Genomic DNA, 17242 nt, shown 5'->3' with positions numbered 1-17242 from the left:
AAGTTTCCTATGGAACGACAAGGATTCCAAAAAGCTTGCACTCATTAGATGGAAAATATTTGTTATGCAAAGGATGCGGGAGGGATAGGCATCAAAAACTTAATTTGGAAAAATGAAGCATGTGGGGCCAAAGTAATATGACACCTCTTTGTTGAAAGAAACAACAAGTGGGCTAAAATTATGTATAATAAGTACCTTAATGAAGCAGACCCCTTCTCTATTTTTAGGATGAAGACCCTCCCTAAAGGATCTAAAAGTTGGAATTTTATGATAAACTACCGAGCCCTCATCAAAAAATATCTCACTTGGGATATTGGTGAGGGGGATGATACCTTATTCTGGGAGGACTCATGGGACATACATCCCCCTATAGACAACTTGGAGTTTCTAGCAGTAATAAAAGAGAAATTAGTCAATTTATGGGGTTTCAAGGTTAGTAATTACAAAATAAAGATTTTGCAAAATGGTATAATTAGTTGGGTGTGGAAAGCTCTGGACAATATAGATTTAATACCTTCGAAAAAAGAAATATATGAAAAGATAATCAAAAGTAGAAAAATCAAACAACTGGAGAGGAATAAAAAGCTTGTTTGGGTAGCTTCAAATGATGGAAAATATAGGGTTAAGGATGGTTATAAAACCCTTACTAATTCCAAAACTAGGGACGAGGTGAATATCCCACTCAAACTATGTTGGTAGCCATCCTGCTTACCAAAGGCTGGGTTCTTTCTATGGTTGGCATATCGAAACAAGATGCTCACAGCTAATAGATTATGCAAGTTGGGTTTTGAAGGACCCTCTAAATGTGTGTTATGTAGATAAAATAGCAAAGATACAAACCACATTTTATTCAGCTACCCTTACACCCAACACTGTTGGGACTAGCTTAGGCACATGTTGGGTTGGCACACCCCCATGCCAAATTCATTAGTTAATCTTCTTGCTAGTTGGACTGCCAACATTTGGAATATTTTCCCTTCTATCCTCATGTAGGAGGTATGGAAAGAAAGAAATAGAAGATTATTTAGGGATCAAGAAACACAACTAGATGAGATTGCTAAAAAGATTGAGGCAAGCATAGTAGAGACACTTAATTGACATCTTAAGAAGTACGAATTGGAAGAAGGATATTTTTCTAACTGTGATGGATTTATCAAGAAAAATTTGACTAACCTCATCAACCCTCCGCTCACTTATAAAAAGAAGAATAAAGAGGCAAGGGAATATTGTAGATGGAAACCCCCTCTCATGGGATGGTATAAGTTAAATTTTGATGGCACATCCAAAGGAAACCTAGGCATAGCAGGTACAGGTTGTATTATCACCAATGATTTAGGATTTAGGATAGCTAGAAGTGCTAAATCCATTGTCCCAACCACTAATAACCTTGTTGAGTTGGAAGCATTGCATGATGGGCTCCAACTCTGTCTAAAACTAGGACTCTCAAAAATTATCACTGAAGGTGATTCCCAGATCATCCTAAACTATATTAAGAATAGAGCTATGCCCCATTAGGTTCTAAATTCAAATTTAGAGGAGGTCCTTAATGTTCTTGATAAGTTTTTAGATACCTAGATATTTCACATATATCGGGAAGCTAATAAGAAAGCTGATCAATTGGCTAATGAGGGGGCTAATGGAAAAACTTTCCTAATTATCAAAGATCAATAATCATTTTATTCCCCTTGAGCTTCCTCTCCTTGCTTTTCTTATTTCATGCCAGTTCTAGTTACTCTCAATCTTCTCAAGAGACATCTACATTAGGATAGGAACATCTTATGCAATCGTAGCTTTATCTGAAGATGACTAAGGCATTACTCTAATGAAGAAGATGTGGTAGTTGAAATTTTGACCCATCGAGGAATCTACTAGCTAGGTCTTTTTTTTACTATGTTCCTATTTCCATCATCTTTTAATACTTTAAAGGCAGACTTGTAATTCGGATACCTTGTCCTTTTAGTTCTTTTTTCATATTAGATGTTTAATGGCTAGCTTTCATTCCTATTGCACTATTGTCGCTTCATCTTACCCAGTAGTAATTACTTGAGAATGGGAGTTTTTTTGGCTTCTTGAGTGTAAGTAATCAGGCTTGTTACAAAGCAGTAGGTAGTAGTAGTCATTTTTTGATCAAATCCCCTCATCTAGGTGCTTCAGTATCAGATTACCCTTTGCATAAATTAGGATTTCATGATGCAACTTGGATATTCGACCTATTAGGGTTTATCCTAGTATTGTTTAGTTTTGTTACTTCTTAATCTATTGATTTTGTTCAACTTAACTTTTTTTCAGGCAACTAATATCATGAGTTTCAGTGCCTCTGGGATAGCCCAAGCTCTCAAGATCTGATACTTTGTATTATTATAAATTGATTTGTAACTTATGTAGTATAACGGTGTTCATTGTGAAACTACTAGTTCATGAAGCTAATCAAGTTAATTAAATTAAATAGACCTCAAATAATCTAATAAGCTAGTCTCCAAATTTAATCCTTTCATAAGTTAAGAAATTCAGTTAAATAATTGATTGATATTAAATGATGACCAGGATAATTACATTGTTCTAAGCATGTGGTATTATTCCTTGATTTTTTCAAGATAGATTTGGCTTCAATACTTGTTTTCTAAGAATAAATAGGAACAAGTAGGGCTGGTAATATAACTCAATTTTTTTGAGAAAGACTGACAAAGACTATAAATTGCTTATTAGGTTATTCATCTGTATCGCTTAATAACACTACTAATGAATTCTTGTTAAGTGGATTTCTATTTAATAGATTTGTGAGCTACTGACAAAACAACAAAGAAGGGATGCCTACTAAGCATGTTAAGCTCTCGTCAGTTGGTTCATTTGGAGAAAATTACATATGGTTGATTTAGATCACTCTAGAGCGCTCATATTCAGATAAGGATTACTATTGACTTTCTTTGTAATAAATACTCATCTATGAAATTGGGGTATGCCCCTTTTATAGTGTAATAATAAAGGACTAAGGTCTCGGGTGAGACTAGAGGTTTTCTTTTCCGTTCTTTTCTACTAGTGCTCGTTTGAATAGAGAAACCTAAGCTGTATCATTTTATTTAAAGTTAATCAAAGGCTTCGTTCATTTATCGATAAAAAAAAATTATTTTAAATTATTAATAAATAATTATTAATCTAATAATAAAATAATAAATAATAATATTTAAAATTTAATAAATAATAATTAAAACTATATATTAGTTAAATTAATTAATAACCTTTTAAAAAATATTAAAACATTTATTAAATTATAAAATTTAATAAATATACAACACATAAATTTTTTATTTTAAAAAAAGAATGTTTATGGCTTGCCGACATTAATGGCAACGCTATCACAACAATAGGGTACTGCGTTAGCAGTAGATGCTACTACAACAACAAGATTGTTGCGTGCAGTCCTTACAACAACTGTTGTGGGGAGAGAAAGGGGAGGGGAGATGGGGGTAGTGGCCTGCGTCCTACCAAGTTATTAAAATTTTATTTTTTTCTTTTATTATTTTAAAAGACAAATAAAAAACTAGGCCCACTTAATCAATACGATTTCTATTTATATTATATAAATTTATAATTATCACAGTAATTACTAATTACTATGATATATGTATATATATATATATATATATATATATATATATATATATATAAAAAGATTTCCCAATATAGATATGATAGGAGAGAAACGAATAATCAATCAAATCTATATATAACATTCTTGATTTCTTTTCAAAACCCTACTCATTTCAAAATGCAATTCTCTAAAAATTTACGAAATGAGAGTTTCTAATTCTCAATTCATATATAGATGATTCCAAAATGAAGAATAATGAAATTTGCATCAAGGGTTTCAACTCAATTTAAAATTCTGAAATCATATCTACAAAAAACACGAAAAAGATAGAGAAATCAAAGAATGAAAACTATTGTGCAAAACCCACAAGATCCTACTTGGATTTGATGCTAAAATAAGGAATGGACGGATCCCACAAGCAATTTCCCCTTATTCCAAAAACCTTCTTCTCAGAAATTGGCTCCTCCAAATCTTAGTATTAAGAAATGAACTCTAATTTCCTAATAAAGAGTTTTCCCCCAAATTAGGGCTTCAATTTTGCAATCACGCAAAACTCTTTTCCTTAATTATTTTATTATATTTTAATTTTCATGTGCAACCTTTTTAAAAATTAATTAAAATATCTTTATTAAATCATTTTTTTTCATTTTTAATTAATTCACGAGATGTTTTTAATAAAATATTTATTAACCTAACCAATAATAATATTTAGAGTTTATTATAAAAATGAAACTCCTAATTTTATTTTTATTAAATTAAATAAATATGCTTATGCCAAAATTAGAACTTTAATTATATCTTTAAATTTAATTATTTACTTTAATTAATTTCTCAATTAATTAAATATAATTAAATATTAGTTTTTCTTTATAAAATTTCTATTAAATTATCTTTTAATTTGATTTGATTATAACTGAAAATCACAACAAACTCACAAGACTAAATATGACAACTCAACTGAAGACAAAGAACATAATCAAACTCTAGGTTCAAAATCATGAATTCATGTCATTAAACGAATTCCAAAAGGTAAACAACTTAGATACTTATCCTATTTTGTAGAACAATTGGCTTAGGGTTACAGTTTGGCCTAATTATCTCCCCTCTTTTACCATTAAGATACTGCAATACAGTATGCTTTCCTGTCAATTTAGGGAAGTTGATACTTGGTGCTTGCAATCTACATAAACTTTGAGCATGTACATACACATATAGTCTAACCTAAATAGACAATGGTAGGAAGTGGTGCATTGTGTATATCCTGACTAGCAGGTGACTATGACTCCCTCCCTTAACCACATCAGAAATGTCACACATAAAGTAAAAGATACAAGTACATCATACACATGCAAATCTGAGTCAAGTATCTATAGAAATGCATATAAATCATTCCTCTAACTAACATCATGAAATAACTGAAATCACTATATGAACATACATGTATCATCATCAAAATAATCATTAACACATGAAATAACTAACTCAACACATATATCAATTGAATATGAAATACATTTAATCAAATATAGTAACCAAGTACCACTAATCATAAAACATAATCATAAATCTGGCTTAAAATTATCCAACAATCCAACATGAAAAGTCAACTAGGGGTAGGCATTACAAGTGTTGCCAGTTGTTGATGAGCTTTGTTGAGGATTCAAGGATATGGTATTATATTGGTAGATGCATCTCCTACCATCTTCTTCACCTTAATTTGATCTAGGAACCACTTTAAGGTATAGTAACAATCAAATTCAACCTTGTCTTTGATTGTAAATTCAAAGGGGATACTTTCTTTCCTAAGGTTGGAGGTTCATTTTTTGATGACTTTAGCCAATGGATGATCTTTCACCTGTAGAGTCATAATCACATGCATAGATATGTTAAATGAACAAGTCTCCACAAAGACTAGATAAAAATTCTATGACTACCCTAAAAAATATCATAATTCCTAATCTTATAGATGTGCCAAAGCATAAGCGGAGCAAAAATAGAGTATAAAATATTACGTTATTTTTATCAATCCTAGGAATAAAACCAGATATCACTTGAAAAATAGAAACCAAATTGCCCAGATAGAAATTAAGGACTTCCAAACTTCCTTTGCAAAGGGGCAATAAAAGAAAACATGGAGAATAGATTCAAGGAGTTGAAAATCTAATTGGGTAGAGGGTTCACCATCAAATTAAAGAAGGGAAGCCTATGAAAGAGCATCTGCCACATTAAACATTGAGTTTTGGGCTTGATGGGTAAGTGTCAAAGGTTACCAAGGATTCTAATCCAATTTTGATGGTCAAGGTAACAAGACCATTTGGAATTACGGTGTTCAAGAATGATAGACAAATCCAAGAGAAGGTTATATACATTTTTGGCCTTGGTGGAGCACAAGGGAGACCCATATGGCCATCTTAGTAGGGATAGCTTATCATCAACCTCAGGAGATTGAGAGTACCACATACTTCTTTTAGGATGGAAAAGATCCTTTTGTGTGAGTGAGGTACATTATACATTGAAATCACTTCTTTCCAACTGATAAGATTACCTTTAGATATAATATCATTTAACTTATTAATAACATTTATGAACCATCTCTTCATAGGAAAATCTTGAAGAAGAACAAGGGGCTTATCATTTCTTTTAAGATCCACCAAATAAAATTTTCCCCATAGATTTTGTGAAGATGATAAACCAGATCATTCCCAAATATTAGATGTCTTACTTTCTCCCACCACTTCCAAATACCTTGAAATATCAGGGAAGCTTCAACTTTGAGCTTCAATTTACTTGAGAGATCACTGATGTGTAAACCATTCCAAGATTTAGCATCAATAGAAGCACCCCTTGATATGTTATTCTTGATTAGAATTATACATGGTTCTTTTCCTTGGGTGGCCTTAGCAACCCATTTGATGGCAAGGGCAATGCCTTGCCATCTAAGATCTTTTTGCTGAAGACACCCCAACTCTTTTCTTCTAACACGCTCATCCCTTCTAACACCATAACTCTTATTTCATTTGCCATTAGAAAACAAAAATTTTCTTATAGCTTTTTGAACATAGTTAATATGGGCTTGGTTGAATAGAAAAGCAAAAGAATAATATATAGTATGATAAGACTTTTTGGCATACCTACAATCTCCCCACTAAACATAAGTACCCATTATTCCATTAGTATTGTTTCTTATGAATATTTGTCTTGACCAATTCCTACATTGATCAGGATGAACCAAGAATGAGATACCAAGGTATCTTACCTAGTGCTTAGGGCTTCCCAAGAAATACCCAATTTTTCGTACCGAATTGGGGGACTACCTGCCTAAACTAACATGATAGACTTGGTTAATGAGACTTTACTACCAAAAGTGGAACAAAAGGTATATATCTTGGCAACAAGATTTTGAATATTTTGTTTCTCCTAATAACCATATATGAAAGGTTTTATCCTTTGCAAATTCAATATTAGTTAGATCCTCTTGGTTGGGAAGCACAATCTCTTTGAGATAAAGAATTATCTTTCAATATATATAATAGGTAATTTATTACTTTAATAGACAATAATGAGGCTAATGGGCACCCTTGTTTGATAAATCTAGAGAGGCCAAAGGAGTTGGATCTAGTACCATTTATCTTCATTGGGGTTATAGCATTGATTATGAGAAACATAACCATTTTGTTAAAAAATTAGGAAAGACAAGCCCTACTAACATAATCACGGTGTATTTCCATTCAATTTTCTCATATTCTTTTTTATAATCTACTACAAACATACATACGTGTTGTCCCTAACTTCTAGCCCATTCCATGGCCTCGCAAAAAGTAATTAAATTATCTAAAATGTATCTCCCTTTAATAAAGATAGTTTGCGTGGAGTTGATTGCCTTGGGAATGATGTTTTCCAATCTTGGAGAAAGAGCTTTTGATAGAATCTTATGACACATCAAGAAGGATGACATGCCTCCAATTCTTGATTAAGGCTTTATCACCATCTTTTGAAATTAGTTTGATAAGTTTCAAGTTAATTGCAAATCCTAGGGATCCATTATCTATGACTTCCTCATAAAGTATCAATAGATTTTGCCAAATCCACTCAATATTAGTCTTGTAGAAATCAATTAGAAACTCATCAGGCCTGGGTACCTTCTCATCACTCATCTTCATGATTGCATTAATAATTTCCTCTTTCAATATCAGTTGTTCAAGCATATATTTGTCTTCTTCATTAATTTTCTTAGGGATATGGTGCAGGAGCACCAAGATCAAAATCAAAAACTATGGAGTGCACGAGAAATTGATGTTATGAAAATTTGAATGTAAGTCTAAGTGGTCTAAGTATCATTGATATTTAGAAAGGTTTAAATAAACCATGATAACTTTATAGTTTAGTTAATGTGTTTAGAATAGGAATGGTTTTGGTTGTAGGAAGTTAGTAATTAGTGGAGTTAGTTATTCATTTTTTGAAAAGCTATAAATAATGTAAGGCAATCCGATAAGGGACAAGGGGAGACAGAAGTAATGGTAGAATAGAAGAGGATAGTGGGTGGTGTCTCGATAGAGGAGAGAAAAGATGTAACAACAAGTTGAATTAATGAAATATGTACAGCCTAAAAACCATGTGAATATTATATATTGGGATAGATAAGTGAATAGAAATTTCTTGGCTTTTGTTTGGATTTATTTCATTTAGAAATGAAGAAGTTATGCAGGTTTTAGAAAGGCTTGTAAATTGCAGATTTGAGGAAGCCCAACTATAGTCAAATTGAAATGTTTGGAATGATCAAATTTGGATGAATCAAAAAATTTATTATATTAATTGGAAATATATGTGAATCAATGTTTATTTACAATTGGTTTGAGTTATCTTGATTCAAATTTGTGTAAGTTATGTTCATTTTAATGAAGACTAGTTTTTACAGATCTCCACTGAAGTTACAAGACATAATTTGTCCTTATAGAATGATTTATGCATTGTAAGAATTAATGTCTTATATATTATGAAACTAGAGACATATAAGGTTGAGTGGAAATTTTTTTGATGTTATTTGGAATCATCATGAGAAGGTTATTTGATTCCGTAGGAAGGGTTACTAGTTTTATTTCTAGTTTATGACAGAGAAAATGGGTCTAAGTATACAGACGATATATTTCAATAGATTTATTTATTTTGTCTCATTTTTGGATATGTTTTACTATTTATAATTTGGAAAAACCATACTAAGTTTTTTTTCAAGAAGATTTTTAGAACTGAAGTTATGAATAATGGAATCAGATATAGAAATCAGGATATGTGAATGGAGAAAGGTTGATATTTTTATGTTGGAAAATGTTTTGTTTTACCTTGTAAGATGCCTCTAATTATGGAGTTTATTTAATATATTTGAAAGGGATTAGCATGTATCCCACTAATTGGTTGATTTGTATGATTCTCTAAATTAGATTGGTACCAGAGCACAGTAAAAGATTTGGTTTGGGGTGAAGATCTGAGATTTTGAAGACCAGGAGTCCTTTGTTGATGCTTGGAGTTGAATCATCCTCCAGGAGTGTTCTGAGTGGTGATTCCAAGTTAGATAGATCTTCGATTGAAGGTGTTTTTTGAGGTTTTTTTTTGAAGAAGGTTGGTAGCAGGTCATCATGGCAGATAATGATGGTACAAGGTACATTCAGATGTCATCCATATTCAAGACATAATGCAAATGTAGGGGTAAGGTATGCAAGATTATTGTTTCTAGTGGTACTCTCACTAAATTGTTTCAGGTGATATGATTTCTAAGTTGAATATTGAGAAGATAGCACACATTACACCTTATATAATGTATGGAATGAATAATGATCAGTTTGTTGATGTCAAAGAACAAGCATATATTTCTTTTAGTATTGGTCCATATGTTGATAAAATATTATGTGATATTGTACCTTTGGATGATTGTCATATGATTTTGGGTAGGACATGGCAAGTTGATGTCAAAGCCATACATTGTGGTTGGAAAAATCAATATGTTACTAACAAGGATGGAAAGAAGTTTGTGATGAGTTCACTGCAAGATGATAAGGCTACATGGGTAATGTCAAGGACATAGTTGACGGGAAGAAGAGAGTTCCTAAGGTGTAAGGAACATGAAGGTGAAGAGAAAATGCTAAGGAAGAGTGATGGTACGTTGGAGCATGAAGACATTGATAATGCTGATACAAAGGTATATGGTCCATCTAAGGGACAAGAAGAAATATTGCAGCAGATAGGTTACATGGAGAGGAGTGAATCTCATAATAAAGATGTTCTAAGATGCAGGACAGTAGTAAAGAATATAGTTTCTGATGAAGACAAAAAGGAAGAAGTAAAATTTGATGCTGAAAAAATGATACTAGTTGGTACAATTCTATGTCCATTAAAGTTTGGGGAGAATGGTAAGGTAGTAACCAAGAGGAAGGTGAAAGGACACGGAACATGGCTAAATGATGATGATAAGTTACTGACAAGGGCAGAGGTGTATAAGCATGAAGTATTTGAATATGAGAACATCATAAGGATGAAGACTCATGAGGAAATCAGTCCAAGCATGTGTATAGGGGCAGCCTATACTAGTATGAAGATATTACTATGTTTTTTGGTACTAAGTTTGTTTGTGTTGTAGGTATATCCAACTGTGGTACAGATTTATGGCATGATGAAGTTGACAAGGTTGTGTCAAAGCCCAATAATGGCAAGGCTATGTTATGTCATTTTCTTTATACTGATATGGTCACTAAATCAAAAGCACAAGAAGAAGAAACAAAGGTGTAGAAGGAGAGTACAGGGTACACACTTCGAAAAGGTGTATGAAAACATGGATAATCAGTGTGGACAGCAAGAATCAAGCATGGAGAAGCATGACAAGGAAGAAAGTATAGTCACAAGATATTCACAAAAATAAACAAGGATGGAGCATCAAGGAGCTAAATACAAATGTGTCAAAGATATGAGAAGACATGGAACTACATTTGATAAAGTATGTTTTGACAGAGCTTTCCAAGAGGACTTGGAACAATTTCAAAGTCGGGGAGTATGGTGCAGGAGCACCAAGATCAAAGTCAAGAACTATGGAGTGCACGATAAATTGATGTTATGAAAATTTGAATGTAAGTCTAAGTGGTCTAAGTATCATTTCTATTTAAAAAGATTTGAATAAGCCATGATAACTTCATAGTTTAGTTAATGTGTTTAGAACAAGAATGTTTTTAGTTGTGGAAAGTTAGTCATTAGTGGAGTTAGTTATTCAGTTTTTGCAAAGCTATAAATAATGTAAGGAAATCTGATAAGGGACAAGGGGAGACAGGAATAATGGTAGAATAGAAGAGGATAGTGGATGGTGTCTCGATAGAGGAGAGCCAAGATGTAACAACAAGTTGAATTAATGAAATATGATATGTTTGGGAATTGTTGTTCCCACTGGCCCTCATGCATAGTCATATTGTCTTGGTAATTATGCAGTGTTTGAATATATTTGATTGGGCGTTATTTACCCTTTTTTTGTGTGCTCTGCATCAGGATAAGACTTTTGATTCTGTCTAACTTGCTATTCATAGAATCATCCACCTCTTCTAAGGTGAAAAGGTTAGAGTAATAGTTGGCAAAAGCTTTAAGAATATCTCCTTGATCATAGATATCCTTACCATCCTCACAAATATGGTCTATCTTGTCTGTGGCTTCTTTCAAATTCAATAGCTAGAAATATTGTCTTGTCCCCTTATCACCATGTTCTAATAAATATAGAAGAGCCTTTTCTATCTTTCAGTCATAGTCTCCCATCTCTAGATATCACCTGTGTTTGACAATATTATGGTTATAACATCTGATTACCAAGACAAGAGTCCTAGTATCTTCATCTTTAAGGAGAGAAGTATTAAGGGAAAAGCCATCCGATTTGTGAGGGATCACTTGGTTCTGATTAAACAAAAAGATTGATGCTACTATGTGATGGTGATCAAAGAGAGTGTAAGGGAAGACTTGTACACAATCACCTTCTTCATTCTTTCTAAAGCTGAAAGTATTCCTACATGCATAGAATCTATCTAATCTACAATATATCTTCCTCCCACCCTTTTGGAATTTAGAGCACATGTGCTAAATGCCTTTATGTCCATTCTTGTTATTGGTCAAAGGGTCAAAGAGATTATACTTACCACCCACCTTAGTCCAAAAGAACTTTTCTTCTTGTTTCAAATCAAATTTGGAACATCCTAACTTGTCTTGTTTTATTTATACCATACTAGAATCTTGAATAACCTCCCAAGGAATGTCTTTTAGTTGGCACATCCAATTCCAAAGGGTGCTTCTATCATTGTGGTCCTTGGGAGCACAGGAAAATCAAACTCTTTTGTCTTTACAACCTAGGTTCAAGATAACCCACAAAATTATGTTGCAATGAGAGGAGCCCTAATAATAGATGCATTTGTGCCACCTATGACCAATTACAATTGTAGTCCTTGCAAGGTAACTTGCAACCAAAAATATAATTGCTTTCACATAACACATAAAAAATCCACATGAAAGAGACTAGAAAACATACCCCAAAAAAAAGTGACACAAGATATAGCTTGGGAAACCCTCATTGAGGGAAAAAACCTAGCCTCAATAAGCATTTTTCATCATGTATCATTCAAAAAATCACCATTCCAATACAACCATGGAAGCCTTCAAAGCCATAGTCACAACCAAACAATCCATGTGAACAAGCATGAATCCACACATCTAATGCCATGCTTCCAACCTTCACAAATGCTCCCTTGGCTAACCTGTCAAGCCTTGTCTTGCTTGACTTTCCTTTTTCCCTTTTTCCTTTTTGTCTTGTCTCTACAACTACTTTTGTGGCTTCTTATATAGTAGAAAGTGCCACAAAACCACCAAGTAGTATTACATAAACTATGTGTTTCCTAACCCATTGATCCCACATTTAATATTGGACATTTAATTCTTTTCCTCAATGTTAAATAATTACATCAAATATTATCACAACATTACAATACAACTCATCAAGTATATCCCATGGAAATCTTTACATGTTGCATGCCGATCTAGGTAGTCCTATGTGCAACTTTACATAATAAAATATAACAATACTATGCAATGTGTGCAACACCCATTATCTCAACAACCCTTCCCTTGCCTTTTTAATGGTTTGTGAAGAAGACTTTGCATCCTCCAAAATACATTTGAGATATATATGAAGTTGAAAATCAATTTCTTTGATTTTTTGTAGGACGAGAAAATCAACACCATTATGGTTTCTCAAAAACCTCTTCATAACATACTTTTAGCTAGGGGACTCAAGTCCTTTGACATTCCATGATATGAATTTGGCAGTCATTGGGAAACCTATAATTTTAAATATCCATAGGAGCTTGGAAGATTGTGGAGCATTTAAGGAGTTTCTTTCTTGGGATCTTAGTTTCCTTGACGTTGCCTCCTCCTGATGTTATTTCTTTCAAAGAGGTTGACTAAGAGAGAGAAGTAAGAACATTAGTAGGAGGAAACATTAGAGGAATCATAGATTGGTTCATGAACTTGTGGCTTAAGACTTTCTTAATTTTCTCTAGAATGTTTTTTTGGGTGTTTTGGGTTTTGTGTTTGAGATTAGGCATATGTTGGATGAATCCTGAATTAGCCTCATTAGGACCAAGTAGGGAATGAATTTGGGAGAGGTCCCTATTTGGACGAGGGGCCTCTATATGTTTTTTGAATGTAGCTTACAATTCATCAAGAGAAGCACAAATCGCTTTTGAATTGATACAAGGAATAACATAATGAGAAAGTTGAGGGGTACAAGGATAGTTAATGATAGGGTTCTCCTCCTAAGATGTCTTGATGGATTTATGGGGTTGATTAGGGTTGTGACTAAGTAGGCTACGATTTTGTCTTTTCATTAGAGATAATTCTGAAATTTATTTTTCTATTCTTTCTCTCTTATATTTGAGTTAATTATTTGAAGAATTTTGGTTGCATCATCTGGTATTAGATCTCAAAAGGTCTGGGCAAAGGAGATATTTTTGGTTTTTTGTGGTTATGAGTTTATCTTCAAAATTGACCCTATTTTCTCTGTGAATAGTAACAATTATGCGAATAGTTGGAGAGATTGCAACTAATCACTATCAAATTGCAATCTTCCTATGCATTTGAGAGGGGCATCTCCCTCATATGTTGGGTGTATTTTTATTTTGGTGTACTTTTCACTTGAAAGTAAAAAGGTATAGAACATGAATCTAAATAAGATGAACAACAAAAAATCAAAGAATATACATATAAACACCAATGAGATTCCTAAAAGACAATAATTTGTAAAGGGGTTTTGAGCATAAAATGCAACAATGACAAAGAGTTGATAGTAGACCCTAACATATGAAAAGATAAACTATTGTAGTATTTGTCAAGAAAGTGAATGAATAGATCCCTTTTGATGGTCTATGATAAGATAGTAATGTTTCACTAATTCTTCTAGTTATGTATCATAGAAAGAAATTGATTTTTAAAGAATTGAAGTAACTTATTATTGAAATTGTTATTCTTGATAGATTGACCAATGAGATAAAATTATATGCATGATAGAAATGACTCCATACTTAATGACATAGACTGAAATGTATCCATTAAGATTATTTATAAGTTTTTCGTTTCTTTTTTTGCAAGAGTGTCTCAATATATGCCTATGTGCATTTGGAATTTTTATTTAATTCTAAAATTATTACATGTCATTAATGATGAATTATGTTAAATTCTTATAAATAAATTATTACTTTACTTGGGAACAACTTTTTTTTAAATGAAATGCCTATGTGTGGATAGAGAATGAGAATGGCATATCTTTTGATTACTAAAAATTAATTTTTTTTTCCTAGGAGTGCATTTTGTTTCCTTGTGGAAGGGTTCCAAAAATGGTTAATCAGGGAGGGATAGAAATGAATACATTATTTTTGTTTCTTTTAACCAATAATTATGGATTGAGTGTTTTAGCTGAGTTTCTATCACATATGTGTAGAAATGCTTGTATACTATTTTTCCCTACAACTTTCATTAATTATCTTCTACATGTAGGTAATATCTTGTGATTATATTTAGTTAAATAGTTTTACTAGATCCATCTAATCCTCTTGTGCCAAGTTGCTAGGCTTCTCGAGCCAAGCTTGTGACATCTTTTGTATCAGAAAGGACCCTAGGGGAGCTAACCAATCCATGGTTGGGTGGTAAAAGAGCTTGGGCCACACTTCAATCTTAGAAAGAAGATGGGTGTGTTGGAAAAATGTTCAGTGCTCCCCTTGGGATTCCTAAAAAGGGCTTAATTCCTCCTATGTACTATAAGTTGAGTGGTTGTATTGGGAACTAATAGATCAATCATTTGGTGCAATGATGACCCCACTATAACAACTGGAAATGTATGAGGAATTCATTTTCATCAAACATGTCGTAGATGAAAAAATGTGTCAAATAAAGAAAATTAAATGAAAAAGTCACTATTGTAAACACATGGTCTAATCAATAATGATCCATTTCATAAGTGAGAAAACTATATATAAATTTGATCTACACGTAAAATCAAGAATGTAAGAATGTATAACATATTACATTCAATACAAAAAGTGTTGACCAAATTGTAGTTAATATTATTTCTTGGTTAGAATTGAATTTACTGAACCTTTGAAACCAGTTAAAAATTCATTCAAATGTGAAAAAATGTGGGTTTTAGACCTAAACTTTCTTGAACAAATTAGAGACTGGTGGAAGCAAGGTATCTTCAAAGGATCTAAAATGTACATATTTTTCTCAAAAATGAAAATACTTAAAGAACTCATTCTCAAATGGAACAAAGATCATTTCAACAACATCTTCAAAGAAAAATTAGAGATTGAAGAAAGGTTAAAGGAGATTAACTTAAATGTAATAAAAAAGGGTATGAATAGAAAAAGCTATCTATTCTAAAAAGAACTTCTTGCCAAACAAGAAAACATTTTGGCCAAAGAGGAAGTTTTCTGGAGACAAAAGTCAAGGGAAAAATGGCTAGATGAAGGGGACTAGAACACCAAGATCTTTCATAATTCCACCCTCCACAATAGAGCTAGAAGTAAAATTGTTAAAATTAGAGACCACATGGGCACCACCATCGAGGATTCGGCTAAAATTTCTATGATTTTAGACAATAACTTTCAGGGCATTCTTAACAATAATGACTTCTCCAATAAGATAGCCCAAACAAAATTTCTTAGAGTCATTCCCAAAGTAGTATCTCTAGAAGAAAACAAATGACTCAACAGACCCATCACCTTAGAAGAATTTAGATTGGTAGTATTTGATATGAATATGGATAAATCTCTAGGTCTAGATGGCTTTCAAACTTTTTTCTATTAGAAATGTTGGGATATTATCGGTGTAGACCTCTGGAAAGATATCGAAGTGTATAGAAATGGTGGTCTGTTGTTGTCTAAGATCAATCATACCTTTCTCTCCTTGATCCCAAAAAAAGAGGACCCAAAAAACCTAGGGGATTTTATACTAATTGCATTGTGCAAAACCATCTACAAAATCTTAGCTAAAATTTTAGCAAATAGGCTTAAGACAATCCTCCCTAAAATCATATCCAAAGAGAAAATAGGTTTTTTTCAAGGAAGATCTATCCTAGATGGTATCCTTATCATCCGAGAAAAAATCCACTTAGCAAATAAGAATAAAAGGGCAAGCATGTTCATGAAATTAGATATCCAAAAGGCTTATGACATGGTGGATTGGAGATTCTTATGCAAAACCTTAGAAGCTTAGATGCTTATGACTATGCTGATCTCCATTAAATATCAATCCGGGAGCATGAACTTGAGATGATGTCTACAAAGTATATGCTATAATTTCCACTAAAATCCACTACAAAAATTTCAATGACGTCTATTCATATTTATTAATTTATAAGAAAAACATTAACAATTCAAGTAATAGTTCCACAATCTTTTTGACTGTAGGAAGACCTACCCATGGTAAACATACATGAAGAAAGATTTAACATAATGAACCCCCTTTTAAAACATAATATCAACTATCATTTTCATGCCATAAGTTCATACTTTATACATCAAATGGTTCAAAATACTAGGCTTAAAAGATGATAAGTTTTAACAAGATATAGTTAAATGTTCATAGAAAGGGGTTGAAAATCATCTATTGTTCTATGCCATCATTTTCCCCCCAAACACCCCAATGCTGGTCCCTTTAGCATTCACAAGTTCCTAATTTTCATTTGTGACCTAAGATCATTGGGAATCTTCTCCCCTAACTCATGAGCCCTATAGTTGAAGTATCCATGGCCCTATTTCAATCTTTCCCATTTCTATTCCTCATTATTCAGATTATAATCAGAAAATGATTCATATTTTCCAAGCATGGGATGTAGTAGTATAGGTGGTTGAAAGCAAAGAGGGACCCGATAGCTATTCTGATTCTTGACCAATGTCACATACCTAGGCATCCTGTAGGTGGCCAATTCCAAGTTTTGAGGTGAATGTAACTCCCTTTTCTTCAGATCTTCTAATAATCGAATCCGCCTTTGAATAGAGGCTCATATGGCTTTAGGAGCGATTGTAGAACAATGCCACTCCCAGTCTAGGAATACCTATTCTTGTACGAGATGAATTTTAGTAGCACCGC

Source organism: Cupressus sempervirens, chromosome 3 (genome assembly GCF_028749045.1).
Source record: "Cupressus sempervirens isolate cs-2001-9-10 chromosome 3, ASM2874904v1, whole genome shotgun sequence".
In the NCBI taxonomy this organism is placed as follows: domain Eukaryota; kingdom Viridiplantae; phylum Streptophyta; class Pinopsida; order Cupressales; family Cupressaceae; genus Cupressus; species Cupressus sempervirens.
Note: the sequence above shows the minus strand (reverse complement) of the source record.